This window comes from Phalangium opilio, unplaced genomic scaffold (genome assembly GCF_054372755.1).
Source record: "Phalangium opilio isolate 3A_F unplaced genomic scaffold, DU_Popi_V2 ptg000101l_1, whole genome shotgun sequence".
Lineage (NCBI taxonomy): Eukaryota > Metazoa > Arthropoda > Arachnida > Opiliones > Phalangiidae > Phalangium > Phalangium opilio.
In genome coordinates this window covers 10,443,319-10,467,872 of record NW_028324204.1, presented here as the reverse complement: position 1 = coordinate 10,467,872, position 24,554 = coordinate 10,443,319, and the positions used below count along the sequence as shown (strand labels likewise).

At 38.0% G+C, this 24,554-nt stretch overlaps 1 non-coding gene across 1 annotated transcript; it reads right to left on the bottom strand.

Moving 5' to 3' along the window:
* Window positions 1–13,808: 13,808 nt before the first annotated feature.
* On the bottom strand, window positions 13,809–13,881 carry TRNAN-AUU (transfer RNA asparagine (anticodon AUU)). Its single transcript has one exon. It is a non-coding gene; the product is annotated as a tRNA-Asn (tRNA).
* Between the last annotated feature and the right edge of the window lie 10,673 nt (window positions 13,882–24,554).

Sequence of the window (24,554 nt, the reverse complement as noted above, 5' to 3'; positions counted from 1 at the left end):
CTGGGGTACCCACGATTGAATAAAGAGATCGTCTGGCATAGCTAGAGTCTCCCTGATTTGTAAAATCTTTACTAAAAAATCCTTCCTACTCATATCGGATGGTTTCCCAGTGAAAGTTGGGGTGTTAATTTTTGGCATTCTATTATAATGCATGCTAGACCCACCTAATGTCGACGTGTGCGGACTATTTTGCGCTGTAAAATTAGCGGCACTACTAGGAATAGTCTGGACTGCTAAAGGTACAGTCGGATTAGGAGGTGGGGGTTGATTATTAATCCCCAAAGTCTGAGCGGCCTGAGGAAGTGAGGCTACTAAATTTTGTGCTTGTGCGAGTTGTGTTAACTGCACTTGCAAGTCGGCTAATTGCTTTTGCATCGCCGCTAAATCTACGGTAGAAATCAACTGCATACCCGGAGGTATGGGATTTACTACTGATGGGATGGTATTCATATTTGAACTGGTGGTAGAGGTTGAATTACTCAAATTACTTGTATTGCTACTACTAATGGTCGTTACTGGAGGAGAGAGGATACTTGGCACGCTAGTTACTACTACTATATTACTAGCTGCTGTTCCACTACTAACCCCTGCTCCAGCACCCACATTATTAACGTTTAATGTGTTCATTTTTCTACTATCTCTTCCCTGTGCCCGCTTTTCTCTACCTACAGTTTGAGATACTCTATATGATTGTAAACAATCTGGGCAGCTAGAAAATGATCCCAATTGGGGTGTGCAATTTGAATGATTAACCTTACCAGTCATCAGTTAGACTATAAAATATTTCATACCTCCTACTATCGTCATAGCTTTCTACTAATTAGCTAAAATTACGGTTTCTACTAATTAGCTAAAATTACGGTTTCTACTAATTGGCTGAAATTAAAGTTCTGGATGCCTCCGTACTAGTTAATACTGGCATAGAAAGGCAATCCCGGCTGGGCCCCCAAAATGTAACGCTATTTTGCTACTACCGGCGGACTACTACGCCTAGCGTTGACATTATCTACTACAACTACTATTAAACTTATAAATGGATTAAAATAGGTTATAATAAGGACAGGTTTTTGCCATACCAAGAGTCATGTTTATTATGAAACATAATTATTAAACTACTATTAATACTATGAAGTATTACTTCGACAATACACAAAAACAAAGTATTTACTTAATATTAAATTAGACTACTAGTCAATTAAATGGTTACTACTACTACTAAATTATACTACTATTATAAAATTACATTACCCCCAAAATAATAACATGCAGCATGCGCTACTCGACCAATGCCAGATTAAATATTACTACTAAAATTATATACTACTAATATTAACACTACTATATACACGGCTACTACTACTACGCGTTAAGTCAATTGTACTCATCACTTATCGTTGGTCTCGAGACTTGAAGAATTGAAGAATGTAGATTCGGAGAACAGTGGCCATAGAGTTGAAGAGATGAGATGTAACGATACGAGAGTTAATACGGCGTGGGCTACTACGGGCTACTACGATGGTAGAAGGCAACGGCTGTCCATGAGGAACTTCTGGTGTGAGGAGAGCTGGTCTCAATTCAGGATTCTAAGTATTAGTTTTTGCGGCCAGCGCGGAGACTAAGTCTTTTTGTCCATCCTTGGTCCAGAAGAAGTTTTTAAGTTAGCTGTTGGTGCTTCGGCTCTCGAGCTCAGAATGATTTTCCTTTATGGTTAAAATCTTGAAACCCCGTTTTAACCTGGGTCTTCTTAATGCTATTCTATACAACCGTGCTTCTATTTCGGCTTCATATGGCCACCAATATCGGTCCCACATGAGCCCTCCAATTAAGGACGGATGGCGTTCCTTTTTACTTAATGGCTTTCGCGGTAACGCGCTAAAAACCGTCTTCCACGAAAACGCACTACTATCGGCTTAAACTATTATTTGCATTGGTCGGTAGATTCTGGAAAAGGAACGAGTTCAATAGAAATGGCATGCACTTAAATAAAAATACATTGGATACAATATTTTCTATCTTAATTTATGACCCCAGGTATGGCTTTTATGGTATAACGAGAAAAAGGAGCGGTGACAATTTACGGGGGTCTAATGGCGACGCTAAGGTATTGAACTTCGCCGGTATACGATTTTCACCCTTTCGCATTAGGCTTTATCTACTATTCTCTACGGATCTCTACTATCTTTCTAAACTATACGTAGGCATGGGCAAAAGCAATTATACGCCGTAGGCATGGGCAAAAGCAATCATACGCAGATGGAAAGGAATATTTCTTGGAATTTGAGAAATATTTCGTTACATCGTGTATAAAAAGGCCCCCTCTCTGTGTTAAAAATTCAGTCTATCTCGGACCTCGATCATGTATAAATCATTGTAAATAAAACCATAGTTTTAAAGTATCAACTCCTGTGTAGTCGTACAAACACACAAAAATAAGTTATGACTTTTTACGTTACATCTGAGACCCTACAACACCTCTCCCAGGTGGGCTCGAACCACCATCCTTTCGGTTAACAGCCGAACGCGCTAACCATTGCGCCAAGGAAGCCCAAAAATTAAATGGTAGTCAGGTATTGTGGAAAAAATTTGGCTTTCTACGTTACATTTGAGATCCCACAACACCGCTCCCGGGTGGGCTCGAACCACCAACCTTTCGATTAACAGCTGGACGCGCTAATTATTGCGCCACGGAAGCCCAAAAATTAAATGTTCGTCAGGTATTGTGGAAAAACTCTGACATTTTACGTAACATCTGAGACGTCACAACACCGCTCCCGGATGGGCTCGAACCACCAACCTTTCGGTTAACAGGCGAACGCGCTAACCATTGCGCCACGGACGCCCAAAAAAAAATGGTCGTCAGGTATTGTGGAAAAACTTTGGCTATTTACGTTACATTTGAGATCCCAAAACACCGCTCCCGGATGGGCTCGAACCACCAACCTTTCGATTAACAGCCGAACGCGCTAACATTGAGCCACGGAAGCCCAAAAATTAAATGTTCGTCAGGACAATAAATAAAAATGTACCTCGATTTTTAATAACATTTTCAAAATCGACGTTTCACGGCCAAAGAAGCATATTTTGAGTATTTCTACACTATTTTCAAATATAACCACTGGAACCATTATTTTTATACTTTTTGCTTTAATTCAAGCAATGTAACGATATTCATTCAAAAAACTGTTAAAATTCAATTTTCAATAAGAAATCGTATTCACGGATTTTGTGTCTTGAAGAAGAAAAACCTGCGATTTTTTCGGTACTTTTTTGAATGCATTTTTTTCTGGAGAAATTTTTGACCGAATTGAGCTTAATTCCCTATAAAACACTCATTAAAAGTGATTTCATCTCGATTGAACAATAAATAAAAATGTACCTCGATTTTTAATAACATTTTCAAAATCGACGTAACTTGGCCTAAGATATGGCCGTTGCCGAGAGTGCTAGTTAAAAATTCGAATTTAAATTAAGTGAGACAAATTAACCTTCATCTTTATAACCTTGACTTGACTGAGACCTCACAACACCGCTCCCGGATGGGCTCGAACCACCAACCTATTGCTTAACAGCCGAACGCGCTAACCATTGCGCCACGGAAGCCCAAAAGCTAAATGCTCGTCAGGTATTGTGCAAAAAACTTGACTTTTTACGTCACATCTGAGACCTGACAACACCGCTCCCGGATGGGCTCGAACCACCAACCTATTGGTTAACCGCCGAACGCGCTAACCATTGCGCCACGGAAGCCCAAAAGTTAAATGCTCGTCAGGTATTGTGTAAAAACCTTGACTTTTTACGTCACATCTGAGACCTCACAACACCGCTCCCGGATGGGCTCGAACCACCAACCTATTGGTTAACAGCCGAACGCGCTAACCATTGCGCCACAGAAGCCCAAAAATTAAATGGTTGTCAGGTGTTGTGGAAAAACTTTGGCTTTCTACGTTACATTTGAGACCCCACAACACCTCTCCCGGGTGGGCTCGAACCACCAACCTTTCGATTAACAGCTGAACGCGCTAACCATTGCGCCACGGAATCCCAAAAATTAAATGCTCGTCAGGTATTGTGTAAAAACCTTGACTTTTTACGTCACATCTGAGACCTCACAACACCGCTCCCGGATGGGCTCGAACCACCAACCTATTGGTTAACAGCCGAACGCGCTAACCATTGCGCCACGGAAGCCCAAAAGTTAAATACTCGTCAGGTATTGTGTAAAAACCTTGACTTCTTACGTCACATCTGAGACCTCACAACACCGCTCCCGGATGGGCTCGAACCACCAACCTATTGGTTAACAGCCGAACGCGCTAACCATTGCGCCACGGAAGCCCAAAAGTTAAATGCTCGTCAGGTATTGTGTAAAAACCTTGACTTTTTACGTCACATCTGAGACCTCACAACACCGCTCCCGGATGGGCTCGAACCACCAACCTATTGGTTAACAGCCGAACGCGCTAACCATTGCGCCACGGAAGCCCAAAAGTTAAATGCTCGTTAGGTATTGTGTAAAAACCTTGACTTTTTACGTCACATCTGAGACCTCATAACACCGCTCCCGGATGGGCTCGAACCACCAACCTTTCGGTTAACAGCCGAACGCGCTAACCATTGCGCCACGGACGCCCAAAAAAAAATGGTCGTCAGGTATTGCGGAAAAACTTTGGCTATTTACGTTACATTTGAGATCCAAAAACACCGCTCCCGGGTGGGCTCGAACCACCAAGCTATTGGTTAACAGCCGAACGCGCTAACCATTGAGCCACGAAAGATCAGAAAATAAATGGTTATCACGTATTATGGAAAAAGTTTGACTTTTCACGCTACATCTGAGACCTCACAACACCTCTCCCGGGAGGGCTTGAACCACCAACCTTTCGATTAACAGCTGAACGCGCTAACCATTGCGCCACGGAAGCCCAAAAATTAAATGCTCGTCAGGTATTGTGGAAAAACTCTGACATTTTACGTTACATCTGAGACGTCACAACACCGCTCCCGGGAGGGCTCGAACCACCAACCTTTCGGTTAACAGCTGAACGCGCTGACCATTGCGCCACTGAAGCTCAGAAATTAAATGGTTGTCACGTATTGTGGAAAAGTTTTGACTTTTTACGCTACATCTGAGACCCCACATCACCTCTTCCGGGTGGGCTCGAACCGCCAACCTTTCGATTAACAGCTGAACGCGCTAACCATTGCGCCACGGAAGCCCAAAAATTAAATGTTCGTCAGGTATTGTGGAAAAACTCTGACATTTTACGTTACATCTGAGACATCACAACACCGCTCCCGGATGGGCTAGAACCACCAACCTATTGGTTAACAGCCGAACGCGCTAACCATTGAGCCACGGAAGCTCAGAAATTAAATGGTTGTCAGGTATTGTGGAAAAGTTACGACTTTTCACGCTACATCTGAGACCCCACAAAACCTCTCTCGTTTGGGCTCGAACCACCAACCTATTGGTTAACCGCCGAACGCGCTAACCATTGCGCCACGGAAGCCCAAAAGTTAAATGCTCGTCAGGTATTGTGTAAAAACCTTGACTTTTTACGTCACATCTGAGACCTCACAACACCGCTCCCGGATGGGCTCGAACCACCAACCTATTGGTTAACAGCCGAACGCGCTAACCATTGAGTCACGGAAGCTCAGAAATTAAATGGTTGTCAGGTGTTGTGGAAAAACTTTGGCTTTCTACGTTACATTCGAGACCCCACAACACCTCTCCCGGGTGGGCTCGAACCACCAACCTTTCGATTAACAGCTGAACGCGCTAACCATTGCGCCACGGAATCCCAAAAATTAAATGCTCGTCAGGTATTGTGTAAAAACCTTCACTTTTTACGTCACATCTGAGACCTCACAACACCGCTCCCGGATGGGCTCGAACCACCAACCTATTGGTTAACAGCCGAACGCGCTAACCATTGCGCCACGGAAGCCCAAAAGTTAAATACTCGTCAGGTATTGTGTAAAAACCTTGACTTCTTACGTCACATCTGAGACCTCACAACACCGCTCCCGGATGGGCTCGAACCACCAACCTATTGGTTAACAGCCGAACGCGCTAACCATTGCGCCACGGAAGCCCAAAAATTAAATGTTCGTCAGGTATTGTGGAAAAACTCTGACATTTTACGTTACATCTGAGACATCACAACACCGCTCCCGGATGGGCTAGAACCACCAACCTATTGGTTAACAGCCGAACGCGCTAACCATTGAGCCACGGAAGCTCAGAAATTAAATGGTTGTCAGGTATTGTTGAAAAGTTACGACTTTTCACGCTACATCTGAGACCCCACAAAACCTCTCTCGTTTGGGCTCGAACCACCAACCTTTCGGTTAACAGCTGAACGCGCTGACCATTGCGCCACTGAAGCCCAAAAATTAAATGTTCGTCAGGTATTGTGGAAAAACTCTGACATTTTACGTTACATCTGAGACGTCACAACACTTCTCCCGGATGGGCTCGAACCACCAACCTATTGGTTAATAGCCGAACGCGCTAACCATTGCGCCACTGAAGCCCAAAAATTAAATTTTCTTCAGGTATTGAGGTAAAACTTTGACTTTTTACTTCACATCTGAGACCTCACAACACCGCTCCCGGATGGGCTCGAACCACCAACCTATTGGTTAACAGCCGAACGCGCTAACCATTGCGCCACGGAAGCCCAAAAGTTAAATGCTCGTTAGGTATTGTGTAAAAATCTTGACTTTTTACGTCACATCTGAGACCTCACAACACCGCTACCGGATGGGCTCGAACCACCAACCTTTCGGTTAACAGCCGAACGCGCTAACCATTGCGCCACGGACGCCCAAAAAAAAATGGTCGTCAGGTATTGCGGAAAAACTTTGGCTATTTACGTTACATTTGAGATCCAAAAACACCGCTCCCGGGTGGGCTCGAACCACCAAGCTATTGGTTAACAGCCGAACGCGCTAACCATTGAGCCACGAAAGATCAGAAAATAAATGGTTATCACGTATTATTGAAAAAGTTTGACTTTTCACGCTACATCTGAGACCTCACAACACCTCTCCCGGGTGGGCTTGAACCACCAACCTTTCGATTAACAGCTGAACGCGCTAACCATTGCGCCACGGAAGCCCAAAAATTAAATGCTCGTCAGGTATTGTGGAAAAACTCTGACATTTTACGTTACATCTGAGACGTCACAACACCGCTCCCGGGAGGGCTCGAACCACCAACCTTTCGGTTAACAGCTGAACGCGCTGACCATTGCGCCACTGAAGCTCAGAAATTAAATGGTTGTCACGTATTGTGGAAAAGTTTTGACTTTTCACGCTACATCTGAGACCCCACAAAACCTCTCTCGTTTGGGCTCGAACCACCAACCTATTGGTTAACCGCCGAACGCGCTAACCATTGCGCCACGGAAGCCCAAAAGTTAAATGCTCGTCAGGTATTGTGTAAAAACCTTGACTTTTTACGTCACATCTGAGACCTCACAACACCGCTCCCGGATGGGCTCGAACCACCAACCTATTGGTTAACAGCCGAACGCGCTAACCATTGAGTCACGGAAGCTCAGAAATTAAATGGTTGTCAGGTGTTGTGGAAAAACTTTGGCTTTCTACGTTACATTCGAGACCCCACAACACCTCTCCCGGGTGGGCTCGAACCACCAACCTTTCGATTAACAGCTGAACGCGCTAACCATTGCGCCACGGAATCCCAAAAATTAAATGCTCGTCAGGTATTGTGTAAAAACCTTCACTTTTTACGTCACATCTGAGACCTCACAACACCGCTCCCGGATGGGCTCGAACCACCAACCTATTGGTTAACAGCCGAACGCGCTAACCATTGCGCCACGGAAGCCCAAAAGTTAAATACTCGTCAGGTATTGTGTAAAAACCTTGACTTCTTACGTCACATCTGAGACCTCACAACACCGCTCCCGGATGGGCTCGAACCACCAACCTATTGGTTAACAGCCGAACGCGCTAACCATTGCGCCACGGAAGCCCAAAAATTAAATGTTCGTCAGGTATTGTGGAAAAACTCTGACATTTTACGTTACATCTGAGACATCACAACACCGCTCCCGGATGGGCTAGAACCACCAACCTATTGGTTAACAGCCGAACGCGCTAACCATTGAGCCACGGAAGCTCAGAAATTAAATGGTTGTCAGGTATTGTTGAAAAGTTACGACTTTTCACGCTACATCTGAGACCCCACAAAACCTCTCTCGTTTGGGCTCGAACCACCAACCTTTCGGTTAACAGCTGAACGCGCTGACCATTGCGCCACTGAAGCCCAAAAATTAAATGTTCGTCAGGTATTGTGGAAAAACTCTGACATTTTACGTTACATCTGAGACGTCACAACACTTCTCCCGGATGGGCTCGAACCACCAACCTATTGGTTAATAGCCGAACGCGCTAACCATTGCGCCACTGAAGCCCAAAAATTAAATTTTCTTCAGGTATTGAGGTAAAACTTTGACTTTTTACTTCACATCTGAGACCTCACAACACCGCTCCCGGATGGGCTCGAACCACCAACCTATTGGTTAACAGCCGAACGCGCTAACCATTGCGCCACGGAAGCCCAAAAGTTAAATGCTCGTTAGGTATTGTGTAAAAATCTTGACTTTTTACGTCACATCTGAGACCTCACAACACCGCTACCGGATGGGCTCGAACCACCAACCTTTCGGTTAACAGCCGAACGCGCTAACCATTGCGCCACGGACGCCCAAAAAAAATGGTCGTCAGGTATTGCGGAAAAACTTTGGCTATTTACGTTACATTTGAGATCCAAAAACACCGCTCCCGGGTGGGCTCGAACCACCAAGCTATTGGTTAACAGCCGAACGCGCTAACCATTGAGCCACGAAAGATCAGAAAATAAATGGTTATCACGTATTATTGAAAAAGTTTGACTTTTCACGCTACATCTGAGACCTCACAACACCTCTCCCGGGTGGGCTTGAACCACCAACCTTTCGATTAACAGCTGAACGCGCTAACCATTGCGCCACGGAAGCCCAAAAATTAAATGCTCGTCAGGTATTGTGGAAAAACTTTGGCTTTCTACGTTACATTTGAGACCCCACAACACCTCTCCCGGGTGGGCTCGAACCACCAACCTTTCGATTAACAGCTGAACGCGCTAACCATTGCGCCACGGACGCCCAATAATTAAATGGTTGTCAGGTATTGTTGAAAAGTTACGACTTTTCACGCTACTTCTGAGACCCTACAAATCCTCTCTCGTTTGGGCTCGAACCACCAACCTATTGGTTAACAGCTGAACGCGCTAACCATTGAGCCACGGAAGCTCAGAAATTAAACGGTTGTCAGGTATTGTGGAAAAACTTTGGCTTTCTACGTTACATTTGAGACCCCACAACACCTCTCCCGGGTGGGCTCGAACCACCAACCTTTCGGTTAACAGCTGAACGCGCTAACCATTGCGCCACTGAGGCCCAAAAATTAAATGGTCGTCAGGTATTGTGGAAAAACTTTGGCTATTTACGTTACATTTGAGATCCCAAAACACCGCTCCCGGGTGGGCTCGAACCACCAACCTATTGGTTAACAGCCGAACGCGCTAACCATTGAGCCACGGAAGCTCAGAAAATAAATGGTTATCACGTATTATGGAAAAAGTTTGACTTTTCACGCTACATCTGAGACCTCACAACACCGCTCCCGGATGGGCTCGAACCACCAACCTTTCGATTAACAGCCGAACGCGCTAACCATTGCGCCACGGAAGCCCAAAAGTTAAATGTTCGTCAGGTGTTTTGGAAAAACTCTGACATTTTACCTTACATCTGAGACGTCACAACACCGCTCCCGGGAGGGCTCGAACCACCAACCTTTCGGTTAACAGCTGAACGCGCTAACCATTCGCCACTGAGGCCCAAAAATTAAATGGTCGTCAGGTATTGTGGAAAAACTTTGGCTATTTACGTTACATTTGAGATCCAAAAACACCGCTCCCGGGTGGGCTCGAACCACCAACCTATTGGTTAACAGCCGAACGCGCTAACCATTGAGCCACGGAAGATCAGAAATTAAATGGTTGTCACGTATTGTGGAAAAGTTTTGACCTTTAACGCTACATCTGAGACCCCACAACACCTCTTCCGGGTGGGCTCGAACCACCAACCTTTCGATTAAGAGCTGGACGCGCTAATTACTGCGCCACGGAAGCTCCGAAATTAAATGGTTGTCAGGTATTGTGGAAAAACTCTGACATTTTACGTAACATCTGAGACGTCACAACACCGCTCCCGGATGGGCTCGAACCACCAACCTTTCGGTTAACAGCCGAACGCGCTAGCCATTGCGCCACGGATGCCCAAAAATTAAATGGTTGTCAGATATTGTTGAAAAGTTAAGACTTTTCACGCTACATCTGAGACCCCACAAAACCTCTCTCGTTTGGGCTCGAACCACCAACCTTTCGGTTAACAGCTGAACGCGCTGACCATTGCGCCACTGAAGCCCAAAAATTAAATGTTCGTCAGGTATTGAGGTAAAACTTTGACTTTTTACTTCACATCTGAGGCCTCACAACACCGCTCCCGGATGGGCTCGAACCACCAACCTTTCGGTTAACAGCCGAACGCGCTAACCATTGCGCCACGGACGCCCAAAAAAAATGGTCGTCAGGTATTGCGGAAAAACTTTCGCTATTTACGTTACATTTGAGATCCAAAAACACCGCTCCCGGGTGGGCTCGAACCACCAAGCTATGGGTTAACAGCCGAACACGCTAACCATTGAGCCACGAAAGATCAGAAAATAAATTGTTATCACGTATTATGGAAAAAGTTTGACTTTTCACGCTACATCTGAGACCTCACAACACCTCTCTCGGGTGGGCTCGAACCACCAACCTTTCGATTAACAGCTGAACGCGCTAACCATTGCGCCACGGAAGCCCAAAAATTAAATGCTCGTCAGGTATTGTGGAAAAACTCTGACATTTTACGTTACATCTGAGACGTCACAACACCGCTCCCGGGAGGGCTCGAACCACCAACCTTTCGGTTAACAGCTGAACGCGCTGACCATTGCGCCACTGAAGCTCAGAAATTAAATGGTTGTCACGTATTGTGGAAAAGTTTTGACTTTTTACGCTACATCTGAGACCCCACATCACCTCTTCCGGGTGGGCTCGAACCACCAACCTTTCGATTAACAGCTGAACGCGCTAACCATTGCGCCACGGAAGCCCAAAAATTAAATGTTCGTCAGGTATTGTGGAAAAACTCTGACATTTTACGTTACATCTGAGACGTCACAACACTTCTCCCGGATGGGCTCGAACCACCAACCTATTGGTTAATAGCCGAACGCGCTAACCATTGCGCCACTGAAGCCCAAAAATTAAATTTTCGTCAGGAATTGAGGTAAAACTTTGACTTTTTACTTCACATCTGAGGCCTCACAACACCGCTCCCGGATGGGCTCGAACCACCAACCTTTCGGCTAACAGCCGAACGCGCTAACCATTCGCCACGGACGCCCAAAAATTAAATGGTCGTCAGGTATTGTGGAAATATTTTGGCTATTTACGTTACATTTGAGATCCAAAAACACCGCTCCCGGGTGGGCTCGAACCACCAACCTATTGGTTAACAGCCGAACGCGCTAACCATTGAGCCACGAAAGCTCAGAAAATAAATGGTTGTCACGTATTGTGGAAAAGTTTTGTCTTTTTACGCTACATATGAGACCCAACAACACCTCTCCCGGGTGGCCTCGAACCACCAACCTTTCGATTAACAGCTGAACGCGCTAACCATTGCGCCACGCAAGCCCAAAAATTAAATGTTCGTCAGATATTGTGGAAAAACTCTGACATTTTACGTTACATCTGAGACGTCACAACACCGCTCCCGGATGGGCTAGAACCACCAACCTATTGGTTAACAGCCGAACGCGCTAACCATTGAGCCACGGAAACTCAGAAATTAAATGGTTGTCAGGTATTGTTGAAAAGTTACGACTTTTCACGCTACATCTGAGACCCCACAAAACCTCTCTCGTTTGGGCTCGAACCACCAACCTTTCGGTTAACAGCTGAACGCGCTGACCATTGCGCCACTGAAGCCCAAAAATTAAATGTTCGTCAGGTATTGTGGAAAAACTCTGACATTTTACGTTACATCTGAGACGTCACAACACTTCTCCCGGATTGGCTCGAACCACCAACCTATTGGTTAATAGCCGAACGCGCTAACCATTGCGCCACTGAAGCCCAAAAATTAAATTTTCTTCAGGTATTGAGGTAAAACTTTGACTTTTTACTTCACATCTGAGGCCTCACAACACCGCTCCCGGATGGGCTCGAACCACCAACCTTTCGGTTAACAGCCGAACGCGCTAACCATTGCGCCACGGAAGCCCAAAAATTAAATGGTCGTCTGGTATTGTGGAAAAACTTTGGCTTTCTACGTTACATTTGAGATCACACAACACCGCTCCCGGGTGGGCTCGAACCACCAACCTATTGGTTAACAGCTGAACGCGCTAACCATTGAGCCACGGAAGCTCAGAAATTAAACGGTTGTCATGTATTGTGGAAAAACTTTGGCTTTCTACGTTACATTTGAGACCCCACAACACCTCTCCCGGGTGGGCTCGAACCACCAACCTTTCGATTAACAGCTGAATGCGCTAACCATTGCGCCACGGACGCCCAATAATTAAATGGTTGTCAGGTATTGTTGAAAAGTTACGACTTTTCACGCTACTTCTGAGACCCCACAAATCCTCTCTCGTTTGGGCTCGAACCACCAACCTATTGGTTAACAGCTGAACGCGCTAACCATTGAGCCACGGAAGCTCAGAAATTAAACGGTTGTCAGGTATTGTGGAAAAACTTTGGCTCTCTACGTTACATTTGAGACCCCACAACACCTCTCCCGGGTGGGCTCGAACCACCAAGCTATGGGTTAACAGCCGAACGCGCTAACCATTGAGCCACGAAAGATCAGAAAATAAATTGTTATCACGTATTATGGAAAAAGTTTGACTTTTCACGCTACATCTGAGACCTCACAACACCTCTCTCGGGTGGGCTCGAACCATCAACCTTTCGATTAACAGCTGAACGCGCTAACCATTGCGCCACGGAAGCCCAAAAATTAAATGCTCGTCAGGTATTGTGGAAAAACTCTGACATTTTACGTTACATCTGAGACGTCACAACACCGCTCCCGGGAGGGCTCGAACCACCAACCTTTCGGTTAACAGCTGAACGCGCTGACCATTGCGCCACTGAAGCTCAGAAATTAAATGGTTGTCACGTATTGTGGAAAAGTTTTGACTTTTTACGCTACATCTGAGACCCCACATCACCTCTTCCGGGTGGGCTCGAACCACCAACCTTTCGATTAACAGCTGAACGCGCTAACCATTGCGCCACGGAAGCCCAAAAATTAAATGTTCGTCAGGTATTGTGGAAAAACTCTGAAATTTAACCTTACATCTGAGACGTCACAACACTTCTCCCGGATGGGCTCGAACCACCAACCTATTGGTTAATAGCCGAACGCGCTAACCATTGCGCCACTGAAGCCCAAAAATTAAATTTTCGTCAGGAATTGAGGTAAAACTTTGACTTTTTACTTCACATCTGAGGCCTCACAACACCGCTCCCGGATGGGCTCGAACCACCAACCTTTCGACTAACAGCCGAACGCGCTAACCATTCGCCACGGACGCCCAAAAATTAAATAGTCGTCAGGTATTGTGGAAATATTTTGGCTATTTACGTTACATTTGAGATCCAAAAACACCGCTCCCGGGTGGGCTCGAACCACCAACCTATTGGTTAATAGCCGAACGCGCTAACCATTGAGCCACGAAAGCTCAGAAGATAAATGGTTGTCACGTATTGTGGAAAAGTTTTGTCTTTTTACGCTACATATGAGACCCAACAACACCTCTCCCGGGTGGCCTCGAACCACCAACCTTTCGATTAACAGCTGAACGCGCTAACCATTGCGCCACGCAAGCCCAAAAATTAAATGTTCGTCAGATATTGTGGAAAAACTCTGACATTTTACGTTACATCTGAGACGTCACAACACTTCTCCCGGATAGGCTCGAAAAACCAACCAATTGGTTAACAGCCGAACGCGCTAACCATTGAGCCACAGAAGCTCAGAAATTAAATGGTTGTTAGGTTTTGTGGATAAGTTATGACTTTTTACGTTACATCTGAGACCCTACAACACCTCTCCCAGGTGGGCTCGAACCACCATCCTTTCGGTTAACAGCCGAACGCGCTAACCATTGCGCCAAAAATGGAATGGTCGTCAGGTATTGTGGAAAAACTTTGGCTATTTACGTTACATTTGAGATCCCAAAACACCGCTCCCGGGTAGGCTCGAACCACCAACCTATTGCTTAACAGCCGAACGCGCTAACCATTGAGCCACGGAAGCTCAGAAAATAAATGGTTATCACGTATTATGGAAAAAGTTTGACTTTTCACGCTACATCTGAGACCTCACAACACCGCTCCCGGATGGGCTCGAACCACCAACCTTTCGATTAACAGCCGAACGCGCTAACATTGAGCCACGGAAGCCCAAAAATTAAATGTTCGTCAGGACAATAAATAAAAATGTACCTCGATTTTTAATAACATTTTCAAAATCGACGTTTCACGGCCAAAGAAGCATATTTTGAGTATTTCTTCACTATTTTCAAATATAACCACTGAAACCATTATTTTTATACTTTTTGCTTTAATTCAAGCAATGTAACGATATTCATTCAAAAAACTGTTAAAATTCAATTTTCAATAAGAAATCGTATTCACGGATTTTGTGTCTTGAAGAAGAAAAACCTGCGATTTTTTCGGTACTTTTTTGAATGCATTTTTTTCTGGAGAAATTTTTGACCGAATTCAGCTTAATTCCCTATAAAACATTAATTAAAAGTGATTTCATCTCCAGAAAAAAAAATTTCTCCAGAAAAAAAGCATTCAAAAAAGTACCGAAAAAATCGAAGGTTTTTCTTCTTCAAGACACAAAATCCGTGAATACGATTTCTTATTGAAAATTGAATTTTAACAGTTTTTTGAATGAATATCGTTACATTGCTTGAATTAAAGCAAAAAGTATAAAAATAATGGTTTCAGTGGTTATATTTGAAAATAGTGAAGAAATACTCAAAATATGCTTCTTTGGCCGTGAAACGTCGATTTTGAAAATGTTATTAAAAATCGAGGTACATTTTTATTTATTGTTCAATCGAGATGAAATCACTTTTAATGAGTGTTTTATAGGGAATTAAGCTGAATTCGGTCAAAAATTTCTCCAGAAAAAAATATATTCAAAAAAGTACCGAAAAAATCGCATGTTTTTCTTCTTCAAGATACAAAATCCGTGACAACGATTTCTTATTGAAAAATTTAATTTTAACAGTTTTTTGATTGAATATCGTTACATTTGCTTGAATTAAAGAAAAAGTATAAAAATAATGGTTTCAGTGAATATATTTGTAAATAGTGAAGAAATACTCAAAATATGCTTCGTTGGCGGCGAAACGTCGATTTTTAAAATGTTATTAAAAATCGAGGTACATTTTTAATTATTGTTCAATCGAGATGAAATCACTTTTAATGAGTGTTTTATAGGGAATTAAGCTGAATTCGGTCAAACATTTCTCCAGAAAAAAATGCATTTAAAAGTGTACCGAAAAAATCGCATGTTTTTTTTTTCAAGATACAAAATCCGTGACAACGATTTCTTATTGAAAAATTTAATTTTAACAGTTTTTTGATTGAATATCGTTACATTTGCTTGAATTAAAGCAAAAAGTATAAAAATAATGGTTTCAGTGAACATATTTGAAAATAGTGAAGAAATACTCAAAGTATGCTTCTTTGGCCGTGAAACGTCGATTTTGAAAAAGTTATTAAAAATCGAGGTAAATTTTTAATTATTGTTAAATCGAGATGAAATCACTTTCAATGAGTGTTTTATAGGAAATTAAGCTGAATTCGGTCAAAAATTTCTCCAGAAAAAAATGCATTCAAAAGTGTACCGAAAAATCGCATGTTTTTCTTCTTCAAGATACAAAATCCGTGACAACGATTTCTTATTGAAAAATTTAATTTTAACAGTTTTTTGATTGAATATCGTTACATTTGCTTGAATTAAAGCAAAAAGTATAAAAATAATGATTTCAGTGAATATATTTGTAAATAGTGAAGAAATACTCAAAATATGCTTCGTTGGCGGTGAAACGTCGATTTTTAAAATGTTATTAAAAATCGAGGTACATTTTTAATTATTGTTCAATCGAGATGAAATCACTTTTAATGAGTGTTTTATAGGGAATTAAGCTGAATTCGGTCAAACATTTCTCCAGAAAAAAATGCATTTAAAAGTGTACCGAAAAAATCGCATGTTATTTTTTTCAAGATACAAAATCCGTGACAACGATTTCTTATTTAAAATTGAATTTTAACAGTTTGTTGAATGAATATCGTTACATTTGCTTGAATTAACGCAAAAATTACAAAAATAATGGTTTCAGTGGTTATATTTGAAAATAGTGAACAAATACTCAAAATGTTTTTCTTAGGCCGAGTTACGTCGATTTTGAAAATGTTATTAAAAATCGAGGTACATTTTTATTTATTGTTCAATCGAGATGAAATCACTTTTAATGAGTGTTTTATAGGGAATTAAGCTGAATTCGGTCCAAAATTTCTTCAGAAAAAAATTCATTCAAAAAAGTACCGAAAAAATCGCATGTTTTTCTTCTTCAAGATACAAAATCCGTGACAACGATTTCTTATTGAAAAATTGAATTTTAACAGTTTTTTGAATGATTATCGTTACATTTGCTTGAATTAAAGCAAAAAGTATAAAAATAATGGTTTCAGTGGTTATATTTGAAAATAGTGAAGAAATACTCAAAATATGCTTCTTTGGCCGTGAAACGTTGATTTTGAAAATGTTATTAAAAATCGAGGTACATTTTTATTTACTGTTCAATCGAGATGAAATCACTTTTAATGAGTGTTTTATAGGGAATTAAGCTGAATTCTGTCAAAAATTTCTCCAGAAAAAAATGCATTAAAAAAGTACCGAAAAAATCGCATGTTTATCTTCTTCAAGATACAAAATCCGTGACAACGATTTCTTATTGAAAAATTTAATTTTAACAGTTTTTTGATTGAATATCGTTACATTTGCTTGAATTAAACAAAAAGTATAAAAATAATGGTTTCAGTGAATATATTTGTAAATAGTGAAGAAATACTCAAAATATGCTTCGTCGGCGGTGAAACGTCGATTTTTAAAAAGTTATTAAAAATCGAGGTTCATTTTTAATTATTGTTCAATCGAGATGAAATCACTTTTAATGAGTGTTTTATAGGGAATTAAGCTGAATTCGGTCAAACATTTCTCTAGAAAAAAATGCATTTAAAAGTGTACCGAAAAAATCGCATGTTTTTTTTTTCAAGATACAAAATCCGTGACAACGATTTCTTATTTAAAATTGAATTTTAACAGTTTGTTGAATGAATATCGTTACATTTGCTTGAATTAACGCAAAAATTACAAAAATAATGGTTTCAGTGGTTATATTTGAAAATAGTGAACAAATACTCAAAATGTTTTTCTTAGGCCGAGTTACGTCGATTTTGAAAATGTTATTAAAAATCGAGGTACATTTTTATTTATTGTTCAATCGAGATGAAATCACTTTTAATGAGTGTTTTATAGGGAATTAAGCTGAATTCGGTCCAAAATTTCTTCAGAAAAAAATTCATTCAAAAAAGTACCGAAAAAATCGCATGTTTTTCTTCTTCAAGATACAAAATCCGTGACAACGATTTCTTATTGAAAAATTGAATTTTAACAGTTTTTTGATTGAATATCGTTACATTTGCTTGAATTAAAGCAAAAAGTATAAAAATAATGGTTTCAGTGAACATATTTGAAAATAGTGAAGAAATACTCAAAGTATGCTTCTTTGGCCGTGAAACGTCGATTTTGAAAATGTTATTAAAAATCGAGGTAAATTTTTAATTATTGTTAAATCGAGATGAAATCACTTTCAATGAGTGTTTTATAGGGAATTAAGCTGAATTCGGTCAAAAATTTCTCAAGAAAAAAATGCATTCAAAAGTGTACCGAAAAAATCGCATGTTTTTCTTCTTCAAGATACAAAATCCGTGACAACGATTTCTTATTGAAAAATTGAATTTTAACAGTTTTTTGAATGAATATCGTTACATTTCCTTGAATTAAAGCAAAAAGTATAAAAATAATGGTTTCAGTGGTTATATTTGAAAATAGTGAAGAAATACTCAAAATATGCTTCTTTGGCCGTGAAACGTCGATTTTGAAAATGTTATTAAAAATCGAGGTACATTTTTATTTATTGTTCAATCGAGATGAAATCACTTTTAATGAGTGTTTTATAGGGAATTAAGCTGAATTCGGTCAAAAATTTCTCCAGAAAAAAATGCATTCAAAAGTGTACCGAAAAAATCGCATGTTTTTTTTCTTCAAGATACAAAATCCGTGACAACGATTTCTTATTTAAAATTGAATTTTAACAGTTTGTTGAATGAATATCGTTACATTTGCTTGAATTAAAGCAAAAAGTATAAAAATAATGGTTTCAGTGGTTATATTTGAAAATAGTGAAGAAATACTCAAAATATGCTTCTTTGGCCGTGAAACGTCGATTTTGAAAATGTTATTAAAAATCGAGGTACATTTTTATTTATTGTTCAATCGAGATGAAATCACTTTTAATGAGTGTTTTATAGGGAATTAAGCTGAATTCGGTCAAAAATTTCTCCAGAAAAAAATGCATTCAAAAGTGTACCGAAAAAATCGCATGTTTTTTTTCTTCAAGATACAAAATCCGTGACAACGATTTCTTATTTAAAATTGAATTTTAACAGTTTGTTGAATGAATATCGTTACATTTGCTTGAATTAACGCAAAAATTACAAAAATAATGGTTTCAGTGGTTATATTTGAAAACAGTGAACAAATACTCAAAATGTTTTTCTTAGGCCGAGTTACGTCGATTTTGAAAATGTTATTAAAAATCGAGGTACATTTTTATTTATTGTTCAATCGAGATGAAATCACTTTTAATGAGTGTTTTATAGGGAATTAAGCTGAATTCGGTCAAAAATTTCTCCAGAAAAAAATTCATTCAAAAAAGTACCGAAAAAATCGCAGGTTTTTCTTCTTCAAGACACAAAATCCGTGAATACGATTTCTTACTGAAAATTGAATTTTAACAGTTTTTTGAATGAATATCGTTACATTGCTTGAATTAAAGCAAAAAGTATAAAAATAATGGTTTCAGTGGTTATATTTGAAAATAGTGAAGAAATACTCAAAATATGCTTCTTTGGCCGTGAAACGTCGATTTTGAAAATGTTATTAAAAATCGAGGTACATTTTTATTTATTGTTCAATCGAGATGAAATCACTTTTAATGAGTGTTTTATAGGGAATTAAGCTGAATTCGGTCAAAAATTTCTCCAGACAAAAATGTATTCAAAAAAGTACCGAAAAAATCGCATGTTTTTCTTCTTCAAGATACAAAATCCGTGACAACGATTTCTTATTGAAAAATTTAATTTTAACAGTTTTTTGATTGAATATCGTTACATTTGCTTGAATTAAAGCAAAAAGTATAAAAATAATGGTTTCAGTGAATATATTTGTAAATAGTGAAGAAATACTCAAAATATGCTTCGTTGGCGGCGAAACGTCGATTTTTAAAATGTTATTAAAAATCGAGGCACATTTTTAATTATTGTTCAATCGAGATGAAATCACTTTTAATGAGTGTTTTATAGGGAATTAAGCTGAATTCGGTCAAACATTTCTCCAGAAAAAAATGCATTTAAAAGTGTACCGAAAAAATCGCATGTTTTTTTTTTCAAGATACAAAATCCGTGACAACGATTTCTTATTGAAAAATTTAATTTTAAAAGTTTTTTGATTGAATATCGTTACATTTGCTTGAATTAAAGCAAAAAGTATAAAAATAATGGTTTCAGTGAACATATTTGAAAATAGTGAAGAAATACTCAAAGTATGCTTCTTTGGCCGTGAAACGTCGATTTTGAAAATGTTATTAAAAATCGAGGTAAATTTTTAATTATTGTTAAATCGAGATGAAATCACTTTCAATGAGTGTTTTATAGGGAATTAAGCTGAATTCGGTCAAAAATTTCTCAAGAAAAAAATGCATTCAAAAGTGTACCGAAAAAATCGCATGTTTTTCTTCTTCAAGATACAAAATCCGTGACAACGATTTCTTATTGAAAAATTGAATTTTAACAGTTTTTTGAATGAATATCGTTACATTTCCTTGAATTAAAGCAAAAAGTATAAAAATAATGGTTTCAGTGGTTATATTTGAAAATAGTGAAGAAATACTCAAAATATGCTTCTTTGGCCGTGAAACGTCGATTTTGAAAATGTTATTAAAAATCGAGGTACATTTTTATTTATTGTTCAATCGAGATGAAATCACTTTTAATGAGTGTTTTATAGGGAATTAAGCTGAATTCGGTCAAAAATTTCTCCAGAAAAAAATGCATTCAAAAGTGTACCGAAAAAATCGCATGTTTTTTTTCTTCAAGATACAAAATCCGTGACAACGATTTCTTATTTAAAATTGAATTTTAACAGTTTGTTGAATGAATATCGTTACATTTGCTTGAATTAAAGCAAAAAGTATAAAAATAATGGTTTCAGTGGTTATATTTGAAAATAGTGAAGAAATACTCAAAATATGCTTCTTTGGCCGTGAAACGTCGATTTTGAAAATGTTATTAAAAATCGAGGTACATTTTTATTTATTGTTCAATCGAGATGAAATCACTTTTAATGAGTGTTTTATAGGGAATTAAGCTGAATTCGGTCCAAAATTTCTTCAGAAAAAAATTCATTCAAAAAAGTACCGAAAAAATCGCATGTTTTTCTTCTTCAAGATACAAAATCCGTGACAACGATTTCTTATTGAAAAATTGAATTTTAACAGTTTTTTGAATGATTATCGTTACATTTGCTTGAATTAAAGCAAAAAGTATAAAAATAATGGTTTCAGTGGTTATATTTGAAAATAGTGAAGAAATACTCAAAATATGCTTCTTTGGCCGTGAAACGTTGATTTTGAAAATGTTATTAAAAATCGAGGTACATTTTTATTTATTGTTCAATCGAGATGAAATCACTTTTAATGAGTGTTTTATAGGGAATTAAGCTGAATTCTGTCAAAAATTTCTCCAGAAAAAAATGCATTAAAAAAGTACCGAAAAAATCGCATGTTTATCTTCTTCAAGATACAAAATCCGTGACAACGATTTCTTATTGAAAAATTTAATTTTAACAGTTTTTTGATTGAATATCGTTACATTTGCTTGAATTAAACAAAAAGTATAAAAATAATGGTTTCAGTGAATATATTTGTAAATAGTGAAGAAATACTCAAAATATGCTTCGTCGGCGGTGAAACGTCGATTTTTAAAAAGTTATTAAAAATCGAGGTTCATTTTTAATTATTGTTCAATCGAGATGAAATCACTTTTAATGAGTGTTTTATAGGGAATTAAGCTGAATTCGGTCAAACATTTCTCCAGAAAAAAATGCATTTAAAAGTGTACCGAAAAAATCGCATGTTTTTTTTTTCAAGATACAAAATCCGTGACAACGATTTCTTATTTAAAATTGAATTTTAACAGTTTGTTGAATGAATATCGTTACATTTGCTTGAATTAACGCAAAAATTACAAAAATAATGGTTTCAGTGGTTATATTTGAAAATAGTGAACAAATACTCAAAATGTTTTTCTTAGGCCGAGTTACGTCGATTTTGAAAATGTTATTAAAAATCGAGGTACATTTTTATTTATTGTTCAATCGAGATGAAATCACTTTTAATGAGTGTTTTATAGGGAATTAAGCTGAATTCGGTCAAAAATTTCTCCAGAAAAAAATTCATTCAAAAAAGTACCGAAAAAATCGCAGGTATTTCTTCTTCAAGACACAAAATCCGTGAATACGATTTCTTACTGAAAATTGAATTTTAACAGTTTTTTGATTGAATATCGTTACATTTGCTTGAATTAAAGCAAAAAGTATAAAAATAATGATTTCAGTGAATATATTTGTAAATAGTGAAGAAATACTCAAAATATGCTTCGTTGGCGGTGAAACGTCGATTTTTAAAATGTTATTAAAAATCGAGGTACATTTTTAATTATTGTTCAATCGAGATGAAATCACTTTTAATGAGTGTTTTATAGGGAATTAAGCTGAATTCGGTCAAACATTTCTCCAGAAAAAAATGCATTTAAAAGTGTACCGAAAAAATCGCATGTTTTTTTTTTCAAGATACAAAATCCGTGACAACGATTTCTTATTTAAAATTGAATTTTAACAGTTTGTTGAATGAATATCGTTACATTTGCTTGAATTAACGCAAAAATTACAAAAATAATGGTTTCAGTGGTTATATTTGAAAATAGTGAACAAATACTCAAAATGTTTTTCTTAGGCCGAGTTACGTCGATTTTGAAAATGTTATTAAAAATCGAGGTACATTTTTATTTATTGTTCAATCGAGATGAAATCACTTTTAATGAGTGTTTTATAGGGAATTAAGCTGAATTCGGTCCAAAATTTCTTCAGAAAAAAATTCATTCAAAAAAGTACCGAAAAAATCGCATGTTTTTCTTCTTCAAGATACAAAATCCGTGACAACGATTTCTTATTGAAAAATTGAATTTTAACAGTTTTTTGAATGATTATCGTTACATTTGCTTGAATTAAAGCAAAAAGTATAAAAATAATGGTTTCAGTGGTTATATTTGAAAATAGTGAAGAAATACTCAAAATATGCTTCTTTGGCCGTGAAACGTTGATTTTGAAAATGTTATTAAAAATCGAGGTACATTTTTATTTATTGTTCAATCGAGATGAAATCACTTTTAATGAGTGTTTTATAGGGAATTAAGCTGAATTCTGTCAAAAATTTCTCCAGAAAAAAATGCATTAAAAAAGTACCGAAAAAATCGCATGTTTATCTTCTTCAAGATACAAAATCCGTGACAACGATTTCTTATTGAAAAATTTAATTTTAACAGTTTTTTGATTGAATATCGTTACATTTGCTTGAATTAAACAAAAAGTATAAAAATAATGGTTTCAGTGAATATATTTGTAAATAGTGAAGAAATACTCAAAATATGCTTCGTCGGCGGTGAAACGTCGATTTTTAAAAAGTTATTAAAAATCGAGGTTCATTTTTAATTATTGTTCAATCGAGATGAAATCACTTTTAATGAGTGTTTTATAGGGAATTAAGCTGAATTCGGTCAAACATTTCTCCAGAAAAAAATGCATTTAAAAGTGTACCGAAAAAATCGCATGTTTTTTTTTTGAAGATACAAAATCCGTGACAACGATTTCTTATTTAAAATTGAATTTTAACAGTTTGTTGAATGAATATCGTTACATTTGCTTGAATTAACGCAAAAATTACAAAAATAATGGTTTCAGTGGTTATATTTGAAAATAGTGAACAAATACTCAAAATGTTTTTCTTAGGCCGAGTTACGTCGATTTTGAAAATGTTATTAAAAATCGAGGTACATTTTTATTTATTGTTCAATCGAGATGAAATCACTTTTAATGAGTGTTTTATAGGGAATTAAGCTGAATTCGGTCAAAAATTTCTCCAGAAAAAAATTCATTCAAAAAAGTACCGAAAAAATCGCAGGTTTTTCTTCTTCAAGACACAAAATCCGTGAATACGATTTCTTACTGAAAATTGAATTTTAACAGTTTTTTGAATGAATATCGTTACATTTCCTTGAATTAAAGCAAAAAGTATAAAAATAATGGTTTCAGTGGTTATATTTGAAAATAGTGAAGAAATACTCAAAATATGCTTCTTTGGCCGTGAAACGTCGATTTTGAAAATGTTATTAAAAATCGAGGTACATTTTTATTTATTGTTCAATCGAGATGAAATCACTTTTAATGAGTGTTTTATAGGGAATTAAGCTGAATTCGGTCAAAAATTTCTCCAGAAAAAAATGCATTCAAAAGTGTACCGAAAAAATCGCATGTTTTTTTTCTTCAAGATACAAAATCCGTGACAACGATTTCTTATTTAAAATTGAATTTTAACAGTTTGTTGAATGAATATCGTTACATTTGCTTGAATTAAAGCAAAAAGTATAAAAATAATGGTTTCAGTGGTTATATTTGAAAATAGTGAAGAAATACTCAAAATATGCTTCTTTGGCCGTGAAACGTCGATTTTGAAAATGTTATTAAAAATCGAGGTACATTTTTATTTATTGTTCAATCGAGATGAAATCACTTTTAATGAGTGTTTTATAGGGAATTAAGCTGAATTCGGTCCAAAATTTCTTCAGAAAAAAATTCATTCAAAAAAGTACCGAAAAAATCGCATGTTTTTCTTCTTCAAGATACAAAATCCGTGACAACGATTTCTTATTGAAA